Raw genomic sequence first — 11,561 nt, forward strand, 5'->3', positions numbered from 1 at the left:
ATACATCTAGTTTAATTTTAATCAAATGATTAACATAAGTAACAAACTAACTGATATCATTCATGAACTAGTAACATGATAATGCCAACCGGCCTCCTATTAATACATATAATACATGACTAGTTTTGTATGCATTAAAAATACACAATTGTTGATACTTTTGACCCATTTGACTCTCCTTCTTTCTTTAATCACGTGATAATTTTATTTGGCGTATTAGAGATAAAACATAATCCAAATCGAGCCCTTAATAAGTAAACAAGAATGAAATCGGCCACCCTCTAATTTGACCGACCTACTGTGGCACATTTTTCTTTGATTTTCGAGTGGTGACAAATCCCGGTACTAGGATGGGATTGGGAGATGGCATTTCTTATGTCTTGTTTCAACAAGGGTATGTGTATAGGCATTTATATATGTGTCATACCTTTGTTTTTCATTTATCATATAATTCAACTAACAAAGTTTTATAATGATTTGTATATTGGAGGAAGCTAAACCTGACTCAAAGTGGAAACATAAATAAACACATAGGACAGCTATCAATAAAATTAAAAAAAAAAAACTAAATCCTTATGAGGTGCCCTTGTATAGAACCTTTGTAAATTTGACAGGTTTGTCATTTAATTCGAAATTAAGCAAACTGACTGAAATTTAATTGATACCATAAATAAATGCATACATTATGCTAATAACTAATATACGTGTTTTAGACCAAAAAAGAAACGTACTAAAAGTTGACGGATTTAAAGAAAATTCTTAATTGACGAAATTGTTTGTCACATGGTCTGGTTTGTCAAGACCTTTCCATATGTTGGTCATGGGCCGTATAGCTTCAACTGTAGCATAAGTTAAGTTGTTTTAAATCTTGGTCATTTTGCGATATTTCTTAGATGAACTACTCATCACCATAAAATTTTGTATACTCTTGATTCCCTAAGGCCTAGCAATGTCAATTTGCAGTTGAGGCAAATTATTGATGCATAAGTAATTCAAATTAATGAGAAACTATTATATTTCTTGATATATTTCTTTAACTAGTCTAAGTTCCCGTGTGTTACACGGGTGTTGTCACAATAAAATATATCATTTAACAGTGTTGACATAAACTTTTAAATGTTATATGTTTAAAATGATAACTTGTAAATAATATTTGGAAATGAAACAAATATTGCATTTCTTTGATGCTTCTCTCGCTTGGGAAAGAGCTGTTTGTTCTTTGTTATACCACCTGTTGAAAGATTACCCACGCATTACGACGGGCATTCGATCAATGTTGATGTTATTCGTTATAGTACCGGTAACATAAATATTTCTTTAACTTATCTGGTTCATTTTTATAATCCAACACGTCTAAAAGTTTGATCCACAAATCAAATAAGCATGCCCATTTACTTCGATAAATACCTTGGCTAATGGTCACTCCATTAAAACATGCCATTTGTATAATAAACCTAAATAACCGAGACATGTTGATCCACTACTTATGTAAAGATTGTAAACACAATAAACAAAAAAGAAGAAATAAGAAATAAGAAAAAGATCACAAGTCGTTAAAGAATTCATTATACAACACATTTGTTCTTCATCACACTTGTGTAAACGTCCTTCGATGATGGCAATGAAGTGCCGATGGTGGTGGATCCTGTCGACAGTGTTTCATCAAAGTAAATTATATTATTTAAGACTGTCGACACGTATCGATGTCTTTTAGATATATCACAACTTAATTTCTTTTGTTTCCTCTTTTAATTTGATATCGCGAGTGCCAGTACGCTAAAGGAACGAACTAATACCAACCGAATTCCCGTCAGGGAATCTCTTAATAATTAATGTGCTCTTTGACCAGAATTTTTCATGAGCTTCCTGTCTTTTGACGTTTTCGCCATATGTTGTTCTTCCGGCTTCCTTCATATTGTTAGCCATTTTAACAATAAGAAAATTTCAAGACCATTAAGCCTTTGGCCCATTTCCTTTTTAACCAAACTTTATATCTACACATCTAACCAGTTACGTTGTTAGAGATAAAACACTACTTAAATCGACCATTTCCCAAGTAAATTAGCCGAAACTGGGACCAATATGATGACCATCACCATGTCCATAAGAAACCTATCTATAACAAATTGTAATCATGAGTGCTAAGAATGAACATCCCATTTTGAATTCTTAATTAATTGAAGGCAATTACTTGTACTTAGATTGACAACAAAAACAAAATAAAAATGAAGTATAAAGGCATAAATAGTCAGTGGACTCATCCAGCTTGAATTCATAAAAGAATTACATGTATCCCCTTCTTGCAATTACTAACAATAAAGTCCTCACACTTTGTTATTAACATAAAAGTTCTATTTTGGAAGATAAAATTCCTGTATGTATCAAAATATAAACGAAAAAAGTCCTTTTTTCATGATTAAATCCCTAAACTTGAATTAAAAAAAAAGACTTCTTTACATATTCGTTAGCACTAATAATCACAACACGTGTTGATAACCATTTCCAAAAAGTGTAGCAAGGCCTTCCTGCAAATTTAAGTATTTGTTTAGCAGTCTCAACCAACATCTACACTTGAAATGTAACATGTGAAAGAATATATATTAATGAATTCCGACATGATGAACTACTGCCGAACTAAACTGCAAGTATCATAATACAGTAGATAATATTATTATCTATTGTAGGGATGAGCAAATCGTACCAGGTACCGATTCGAAACCATTAGAGCATTCACAAAGGATTTCTTATATTTGTGTGAGTGAGTTAGTTATGTTATAAGGAATGGTTGTGAGTGGTTTTGAGTGGTTGTGAGTGAAGGAGAGAGAAAATGTTACTGTTCATTTGTAAATATACAGGACCACTGTTCATCCCTTATAATTTTTTTTAATATTTTTGAAAGTGGTTGTGAGTCGAGGAGAAAGGAAATGTAAAGATAAAGGTATTAAAAATATTATCTTATTAAATAGGAGAGAGAAAAAGTATTGATTTTAGTGTAATTATATGGATAAGGAAAAGCAATTCTTATTGGTACCGAATTTCCCGAACCGAAATATTTTTGGTACTGACATTGGGCGTTTTCGGTACCAGTTTGATACCAGTATTTACCGGTTTTGGCCATCAAATACCGGTCTGTGCCGGTACCGAACTGTACCGTACCGAGTATTTTTGGTACCCGTACCGGTTGGTACCGAGCTCATCCCTAAATAATATCTCCTTACCAAAACATGAGTTATCTTGCATCCAAACGACTGAAATAAAATAATGAAATGACTTACCTCAATTATCAAATGTTTCAGGCAAAACTATAAGAGCAGAATACATGTTTGTCTCACTATGAGGAATATGTAGTTTATCTATCAATATCCAATATTCACTCCCAAATGACCTGTAGATATTCATACAATATACAGTTACCTAAAACAAAAGCAAAAGAAATAATAAAAAAATGATTATATTTTCTCGCCATTAGCAAGGTTAGTGTATAAGAACTAAATACATGTTTCTCTCACTATGAGGAATATGCAGTTTATCGATCAATTCTAATCCTAGATTACTTGTAGATCTCATATAATTGACTTGTAGCTACCTAAAACTAAAGTAAAAGAAATAATATAAACTGATTATTTTTTTTTCTCAGCTTAAGGAAGGTTAGTGTATGAAGCCCATGAATTGCATTGGTTCAAATTAAGTACTTTCTCATTCACATTGTCAATGTTGGAAGGTAGAGAAGACACAGATAACTGCCATGCTCTAGTTGAATAACGTTCGAGGACGTTTCCTCATGGCTTGGTTCATATCAGACTGCAATTACATGATAGAAATCTATTTAATAGCGGCAAGGAGTTTAAAATTATTATCTTTCAGACATATCAAGCGGTTTCTTAACAAAAAAATTGATTGTGCAGAGTCAAAAGGCAAGATCAAGTCAAAATTCAGAAATTAAATCTCTAAAGTCAAAATACATCAAATAAATACCTGGATGAGAAGAAAGCTCATAAGAACTTTTAGTAAAAATCATGCAGAGACCATCGCCATCATTGGGATTGAACTTTTCCGGTGGTTGATCACAAACAGTTTCAGTACAATCTACTCGAAAAAGAGAGAAGCCTTTAATGGTATCAAGCACCGGCAACTTGTAGAGGCGGAGTTGCTGAGCTAACACAGCTAGCATGGACAAAATGAAGTGATGTTTAAACCCTATAAAAAGGTGATAATAAGCCAACGACTCAATAACAAAGTGCATATATCATTGTGGTTGTGTTTCTTAATTGGGTTTTCCATGTGAATGGTGATATATGATTATTACCCTCCAAAAGCCTGTGTGCGTGAATTAAAATACATATATGTGGGCATAATTAAAAATTAATAACCACCTTTGTTACAACAAAGCTATCGAATAACACTTGGTTAAACATGAATGGGTCAGACATGTCAGTTACAGACATGTCTTTTTAGAAGAATTATGTATGCTTTATCCTATTGTACCTAATGCATTATAATATGTAAGTTTCCATAGCTCCATCTTGTTATTTATTATATGAAAAAGGTGTAAGAGTGAAGAAAGTCATATGACCAATATCAAGACATCAAACACTTGTTGGCGCTTTCAGCTAGTGTTTTTATATAAATAAATATATGGGGAACTGATAGAATGTAATGGTATTCAGCATCTTGCTGTTACCTGTTTTTTGGTGATGAATAGATGACTTTTGCAGTCCAAATCGTTTTTAATGACAACTCAACACTTAACCTCTGTTGAGTAGAGAAAGCACAACAACTTAGCACTTGCTTGCATGCCTCGGGCAAGATGCTTTAATCCTTTCAAGCCCGTCTTCCTCGACCGATGGCTCGATTCCAAATGTTACACGTACCCAATTCTCCATTCTCAAAACAAACCCTGCAAAATAACATCAACTCTTAAACAACTTCTAGTTAGAAACACATTCAACACTTGCAATAGACATCTCTATCAAAATGAGGCAAACTTGACTTTTAGACTCACATGGATTAGATTTTAAAAACACAACCAGCTTACTTGGAAAAAGGATTACAGACTCTTCTTTAGAAAGTTTTGAGCGAAACTCATGTCATCATGTATGCCTTGCAGCTGTGAAATGTCCTGGTGCAAGAAGAAGTTGGTCAACTCTAGTCTGGCTACAATCTCTCTCGCATCTTCGTTTGACGTTACCTTGCCCTATGTTTTGAAGACCTCCAGCTTCACCCTAACCCCATTTTTGAAAAACCCATGGTGCATTCATATAGTAGTAGGCCTCCAGATAACATTATAGCATTGGATCCAAATCAGATAGTAACTAATGGAGTTTATCTTATATGCGTGCCACAAATAGACCAAATTTGTGAGTGATTTGCGTCTTGCATGAGCTGGTCGATCTTCTCAGCAGCCGCTACTTGAAGGTGATGTTTCTCACTGCAAAACTTCCAAATCAAACCGTGTTAGTTTTTTTAACGGCAAACATCTATATAAAGATATAGGAACGGGTCAGCAAGAAAGTGAACTACATCCACACATTGTGAATATTGAAATCTCTCACCAATATAAAAATATAGAATGTTATATAACGACGTTAGTGTCGACATTTGATAAAAAAAACAAAAATAGTTAATCAATATGCATATAATACTCAATCGTCAGATGGCTTAGAAGACTCATCAACTATTACTTTATCTTCGTGTTCCTCAGTTGTTTATAAATAACTGAAATCAAAACTTATACGTAACTGAAACAAAGTACAAACGATGCTCAAGCAGATCCAAAACCCAAAAAACACTATCATTCACACAAAATGACAAATAACCATATAATAAAAGAATAAGGGCTATGTCTCTGCTCAACCCCAAAATACAATGATTCTAAATCAAGACTCTAGAGAGGTGCCAAATGCCCACTCACACCAAGTCGATAAACCCAAAGACCCCCACCCATATCTGAAACAACATTTCATTCTAAACACTGCTAATCCATGAAGATATACCAACATAGTGTGAAGATGCAGCCCCAAAAAAGAAAATAACCACACACCGCGAAACGAAAACATTAATACGGGTATCAGAGTCCCCTCTATAATCTTATCCCTTGAAACACGACAAAAACCCAAAGCAAAACTGAAACGAAAAAACCGTACAGCTAACTAATATAATGCAGCCAAAAAAACAACTCCTCGGGTTCATGCCACTTCTGACATTTTAATAACTATTACCAGCAAAAATGAAGATAGAATCCACGTAAAATACAATTGCGTTCACGCCTCCAAATTGCTCCAATACCATAAGTCCAACTCCAACCTATGAAACAATTATTAACATATTAATCATATCAACCGAACACCGTAAAAACTGAGATAGTGAATGATATAAGACTCACAATAAGATATTTAGCATATGTCGGTTGGAATAAATCAAAGACTCTAGTTTTTGACAGCTGGTGAAGTGCAGACTCGCATTCTTCCCACAGACCAATTTTTGCCTGTAGAATTCTAATATCAGAACTCACATGGTAAAACATTGATATGCATAAGTATGAGTGACGAAGACATATAATGAAATGCCAGTGTTCATTTGCAGTGTAATAGAGAAGAAAAGGAAAATGAATAGTGCAAACATTAACAACTTGTCAACTAACTCACCAGCCATCTAGGAGATTCAGATAGGAAGAACATGCCTATTACCTGTAGTAGACACAGAATGATTCCTGAAAGCACATACTAAATAAAGAGTTGCTTCAACCCATTTGGGTCAATTTGGGTTATGTTTACCTCTAATGGGTAAAATAAAATAAAAAAGCAGGTAAAAAGGGAACGGAAAGTCTATTTTTAATGCATATTACTGAAATAATGTAACAATATTTTGACATAACAATCACTTGTAGCCAGCCCATTTTGCCAACTCCACAAATTATCAAATTGGTATATCTTCAAGATTGGTAGAAATTTGAACAACTTTACCAATTAGAGCTAGGGTGCGCCAGGAATGAATGTTCCAATAAGCCAAATTACAGATACTCCAACACATATCATCAGTTGTAGCGGTGCTCAACGCATTTGTCAACACTTGATCTGACATATAAGAATGAACCACATAAAAAAATGCTATATACCTTATTAACAGTGGTAAAAGCTCCGCGAAGGTTTTGAGGTGATATTTCTGCTATGTAAACGGGTACCTGTTTTATTAATCAGAGCCAAAGAATCAGAAAGTTTGGTATAACAGTAACAGAATGAAGAAGAATTTCCAAGTGCCACATAAGAGAGAACCTCAATTCCATATCCGATCAACAGTGGTCCAGCATCAAGCAACCAAGAAACCTGCAATAAGATGAATCAAATTTTGAAAAAGTAGTTTTAAAAAGAGATGAGTGAGGAGAAGAATTGCATGTGAATATATAATTGCTAACCACCCTAAAAGACAGAACATTTTAGAAAGTCCCATAGTTTGTATGTATATCATCAATCAAATAGTGAGAGAGGCAACCAAATGAAAACATGGTAATAGTATTAAGTAGCATCTACCATTCTTCGCCTAAGTCGATCTGCTATTTTACCATGCACGAATGTCCCTACCATTGCTCCAATTGTCAAAATGGAAACAAAAACTGAGTACTGCAAAACAATAATTTATTTAAACTTTAAACGCTATGCTGAGGCTTGTTAATGATATTGAAATGCATCTACAGATAAAGATGAAGCATTTAACAAAACCATTTCAAAGACAATCATGATTCAAGAACATCAAACACCAATACACCCTTTGAGATTTCAGACACGATTCGATATTTTAAACATTAAATAGATGAACTTATAAGAAAAACATCAAACATGAATTAAGATTTCAGATGAACATTAAAGATAGAGAAAAAATCCTTACTTGTAGATATGGGCAAAGAATTAGGGTTCTTGATCATCACTTATCAAAGCCTCTAAACACCAATAACGTAATCAGTACACACAAACTGAGATGGAAATCCAAACAATAATATCAGTATCAATCAATAGACAATAAATCAACACCGGTAGGGTATGTCAGAGATCGTAGATACAAATCAGAAATAACAAAATAAGGAAATACGAAATACAGATCGGAGAAGAAAATCATATGAATAAATTAGAATACAGATAAACATCATTATACAAAAGCCCTTCACGATTGAGAGAAGTGCTATACATACCTAATCCAGATCCTCCGGTTATGATTTGGGGTTCAATAATCCCTTCCATGATTAGGCTTGAATAATCGTAGACAGATTGATCGAAAGAAAACACTTGTCGCCACCACTAACAACACGATTTTGAGATCTGAAAACGTTTTTCCAGCCAGATCTGCAGCACCACAGCCCCACATTTCCTTCATCGATTTCGATTGCCAGTGTTCAATCGAGAATATGGTGATGGATTGGAGATAAGATGAATGATACGTAACATTTAGGGTTTTTCTATTAGAAATACATTTGAGAAAGGAAAGTATTGAATAATTTTGACAGAATTGATTGGAGAGAGAAGCTATGTTTGTGAAGCTGTATAGCAATTGCCGCTCGTGAAAGTGAAGGAGGATTGAGGAAAAGAAAATTGGCGCCCAAATACCCATTTCTCTGGCCAAAGAAAGCAGCCACCTCAAAGTCAAAAAGTCAACCTTTATTTTGCTTTAGTATAATAGATAGATTTTTTTTGTAAGGCAATGGTCTTGTACACTATACAAAATAAGGGGACCCAACAAGAGGGTTAAGGTCAACTCGGTCAACGCTAGGATGAACGCTTAATTCCTTATTGAAATTGTAGCTTTAACTGTTAGAAATAAACCGTTGAAGTGGCCTTAGGGATCATTTGGTAACATTACCAATATGACATAACTAGTCCCCGACAATTACTTGATGGTAGTAATTGTAATTATTGATTAGTATTAAGGGGCAATTATGATTTCCCTTTAGGTACCATTAATAGAGAAAACATAGAGTTTTATAACGGATCACCATTCATGACCATTATTCATTGATCTTTATATATTGATAACAAGTGGTGATCAAAACTCAAGAGTAGAACACCAATACTAAAATACTAAAAAAAATTCTCTCTAAGGTGATTCATCAACCTAAGGTACCATAATGGGAATCATGGCCTTATCTTCGTCTTCAAAGATGACCACTCCCACAAGTAAGTGTCTCTAACTTGGTATCTATATTTACGTTATGATTGAATAAACATGATTAGGTTCTATATTTTGACCCATGTTTATAGATATAATCAACATGTGGTATCAGAGCAATGTTGATTATATCAGGTTGATCATATAAATCGTTTTGTTGCCATGTTTTATGTTTCATGATCTTCTGACCTGCAAGTTGATTTAGAAGTTAAATCATGTAAGTCAATTTGTTAATAATATCACGAGCTCTTTTGAACAATTCAAATAACTGGCAATCATGATGTAATGGCTTTCTTATGGAAGTAAAATATATTCATTCTCAAATGATTCATTCTGACACTCTTGATAACCGAAAATATATGGCATACAATCCAAAACAAAGAATTGTCATTTTAACTATATTTACATCATCTTGAATTGCAATTGATGGTGATTTTAATTAGTGACATATTTTTAATTGTGTTTTGTCTATTGGGTTTCACAATACTCTATTGCAATTCTTTATTCAATGTGATTAATTAGTGAATTAATGGTATATTAATTTTATATTTATGGTATATTAATTTTATAAATGCATGAATCAATTCTATTAATTCTCACATAAATAATTTTAATCTAAGCAACGTTTTAGTTGCATTTCATGAATTGAATGCATGAATCAATTCTATTAATTCTCACATAAATAATTGATTGGAATGATTTTTCTTATGAATTATTAAATACTAATATATATTTGTCTTCATTCACGATTATGATTATTGGCAATTTTAGTTCATATATATGAACTATGTGTGTTGAACCTTAATTGATGGGTTTATATTGCTATGATGTGTTTTATATACGGTTAATTGATCAGTCATTATATTTAAAATTTAGTGCCTTGCCTTATGTCGATGGCTATCAAAACTAAATTGTATATATTTGTTGGTGTGAATCCTATCTCCAATTTCGCATGGCTCATTTAATTTATGAAATTAATTAATTGACTTTTTTGTATGATCCACAAAAATTATATATTAAGCTTTCGCATGTGATATTTTGTATAAATTATTTCTGCATAAATTTTCGCATAACGTTTATACGAATTCGCATGCCTTATGTTAACTTTTGGAAGCCTTATTTTATTTGGTTTCGTATGACCATAACTTGCGAATGGCCCAACTTTAATTTATGTCATTTTATGTTATTATGTGTATTATTGGATAATGAACCCAACAACTAATTGTTTAATGACATACATAATGAATTATTAGCCTAATTTACATAAATATTTCATTTCTGGCCCAAAGGTGTTATGTTATATTTATGTGTTTTACCTTATTGTGTATGTATGTTCATCATGATACATGAATTTTGGTCAAAGCCAAAGCGAAGCTAGAGTTCATGTAGAACAATGAGACAGTCTATATTTATGTGTGTTCATAATATGTGAATTTTGGTCAAAGCCAAAGCGAAGCCAGAGTTCATGTAGAACACTAAAGACGGTCTATTATTTATGTCGTTCATAATGCTGAATTTTGGTCAAAGCCAAAGCGAAGCCAAAATTTAGGTAGAACATTAAGCCGAGGTTTATTATTTTATATCGTTCATAATGCGTGAATTTTGGTCAAAGCCAAAGCGAAGCCAAAATTCAGGCAGAACATTAAGTTGGTTTTATTTATTTATGTTCATAATACATGAAATTTGGTCAAAGCCAAAGCGAAGCCAAATTTCATGTAGAACAATAAGTCAGTCTATTATGTATGTTCATAATGCATAAATTTTGGTCAAAGCCAAAGCGAAGCCAGATTTATTATAGAACATCAACACAATTTGTTATTTATGTACGTTCATAATGTCTGAATTTTGGTCAAAGCCAAAGCGAAGCCAAAATTCAGGTAGAATCTTAAATTAGTCTGTTATTTTGGTGTTATAGTAGACTATATCTTCAATATAATAATTTGTGTGTGCCTTACTTGATTACCCCATAATGTAAATCACTCTAAGCTTCTTCTTAGGTTTGTATCTCATCTATTTCATCCACTCTAATTTCAAAACCTAAAATGTTTTGCTTACTAAAGAGTTTCTACAAAATTTGCCCTTGTTATTTTGTTGATTATTTCTTAAGATATGATAATCCTACTGCTCTTTTCTGATAAAAGTTTTCCAGAAGACAACTAGAGTATGACTAGTGGGATAAGTCAACCATTATATCTCTTATGATAATCAAGAACTAACTTAATTATTGCTATCATGTGAGCTATTCTAGATTCTAAATTTCCAAAGACTAATTTGTTTTCTTTGGAAGAATCAAAATAACTCCTAAGATGCATGCATTACTCTAGATTCTTACTATAAAGTTAGTGGCATATGCGAGTACATCATGGTGTACAATACCATGACCCATAATTTAAAGGTTTACACATGGA

At 33.0% G+C, this 11,561-nt stretch overlaps 2 long non-coding RNA genes across 6 annotated transcripts; both read right to left on the bottom strand.

The window, feature by feature from the left end:
• Positions 1-2,269: 2,269 nt before the first annotated feature.
• Positions 2,270-3,507, bottom strand: LOC118484067. Its single transcript, XR_004872630.1, has 3 exons — positions 3,497-3,507; positions 3,276-3,385; positions 2,270-2,525 (listed from the first exon to the last, which is right to left on the bottom strand). It is a non-coding gene; the product is annotated as an uncharacterized LOC118484067 (long non-coding RNA).
• A 213-nt stretch (positions 3,508-3,720) lies between these two features.
• Positions 3,721-8,535, bottom strand: LOC110897136. Of its 5 annotated transcripts, XR_004872627.1 has the most exons (11): positions 8,183-8,535; positions 7,882-7,966; positions 7,527-7,616; positions 7,272-7,322; positions 6,645-7,180; positions 6,383-6,484; positions 6,219-6,303; positions 5,036-5,436; positions 4,682-4,897; positions 3,976-4,197; positions 3,721-3,801 (listed from the first exon to the last, which is right to left on the bottom strand). It is a non-coding gene; the product is annotated as an uncharacterized LOC110897136 (long non-coding RNA). The 5 variants fall into 5 exon arrangements; XR_004872628.1 differs by lacking the exon at positions 7,527-7,616; XR_004872629.1 differs by having other exon boundaries at positions 3,976-4,164; positions 6,645-7,322.
• Positions 8,536-11,561: the final 3,026 nt, after the last annotated feature.

Source organism: Helianthus annuus, chromosome 2 (genome assembly GCF_002127325.2).
Source record: "Helianthus annuus cultivar XRQ/B chromosome 2, HanXRQr2.0-SUNRISE, whole genome shotgun sequence".
Taxonomy (NCBI): domain Eukaryota; kingdom Viridiplantae; phylum Streptophyta; class Magnoliopsida; order Asterales; family Asteraceae; genus Helianthus; species Helianthus annuus.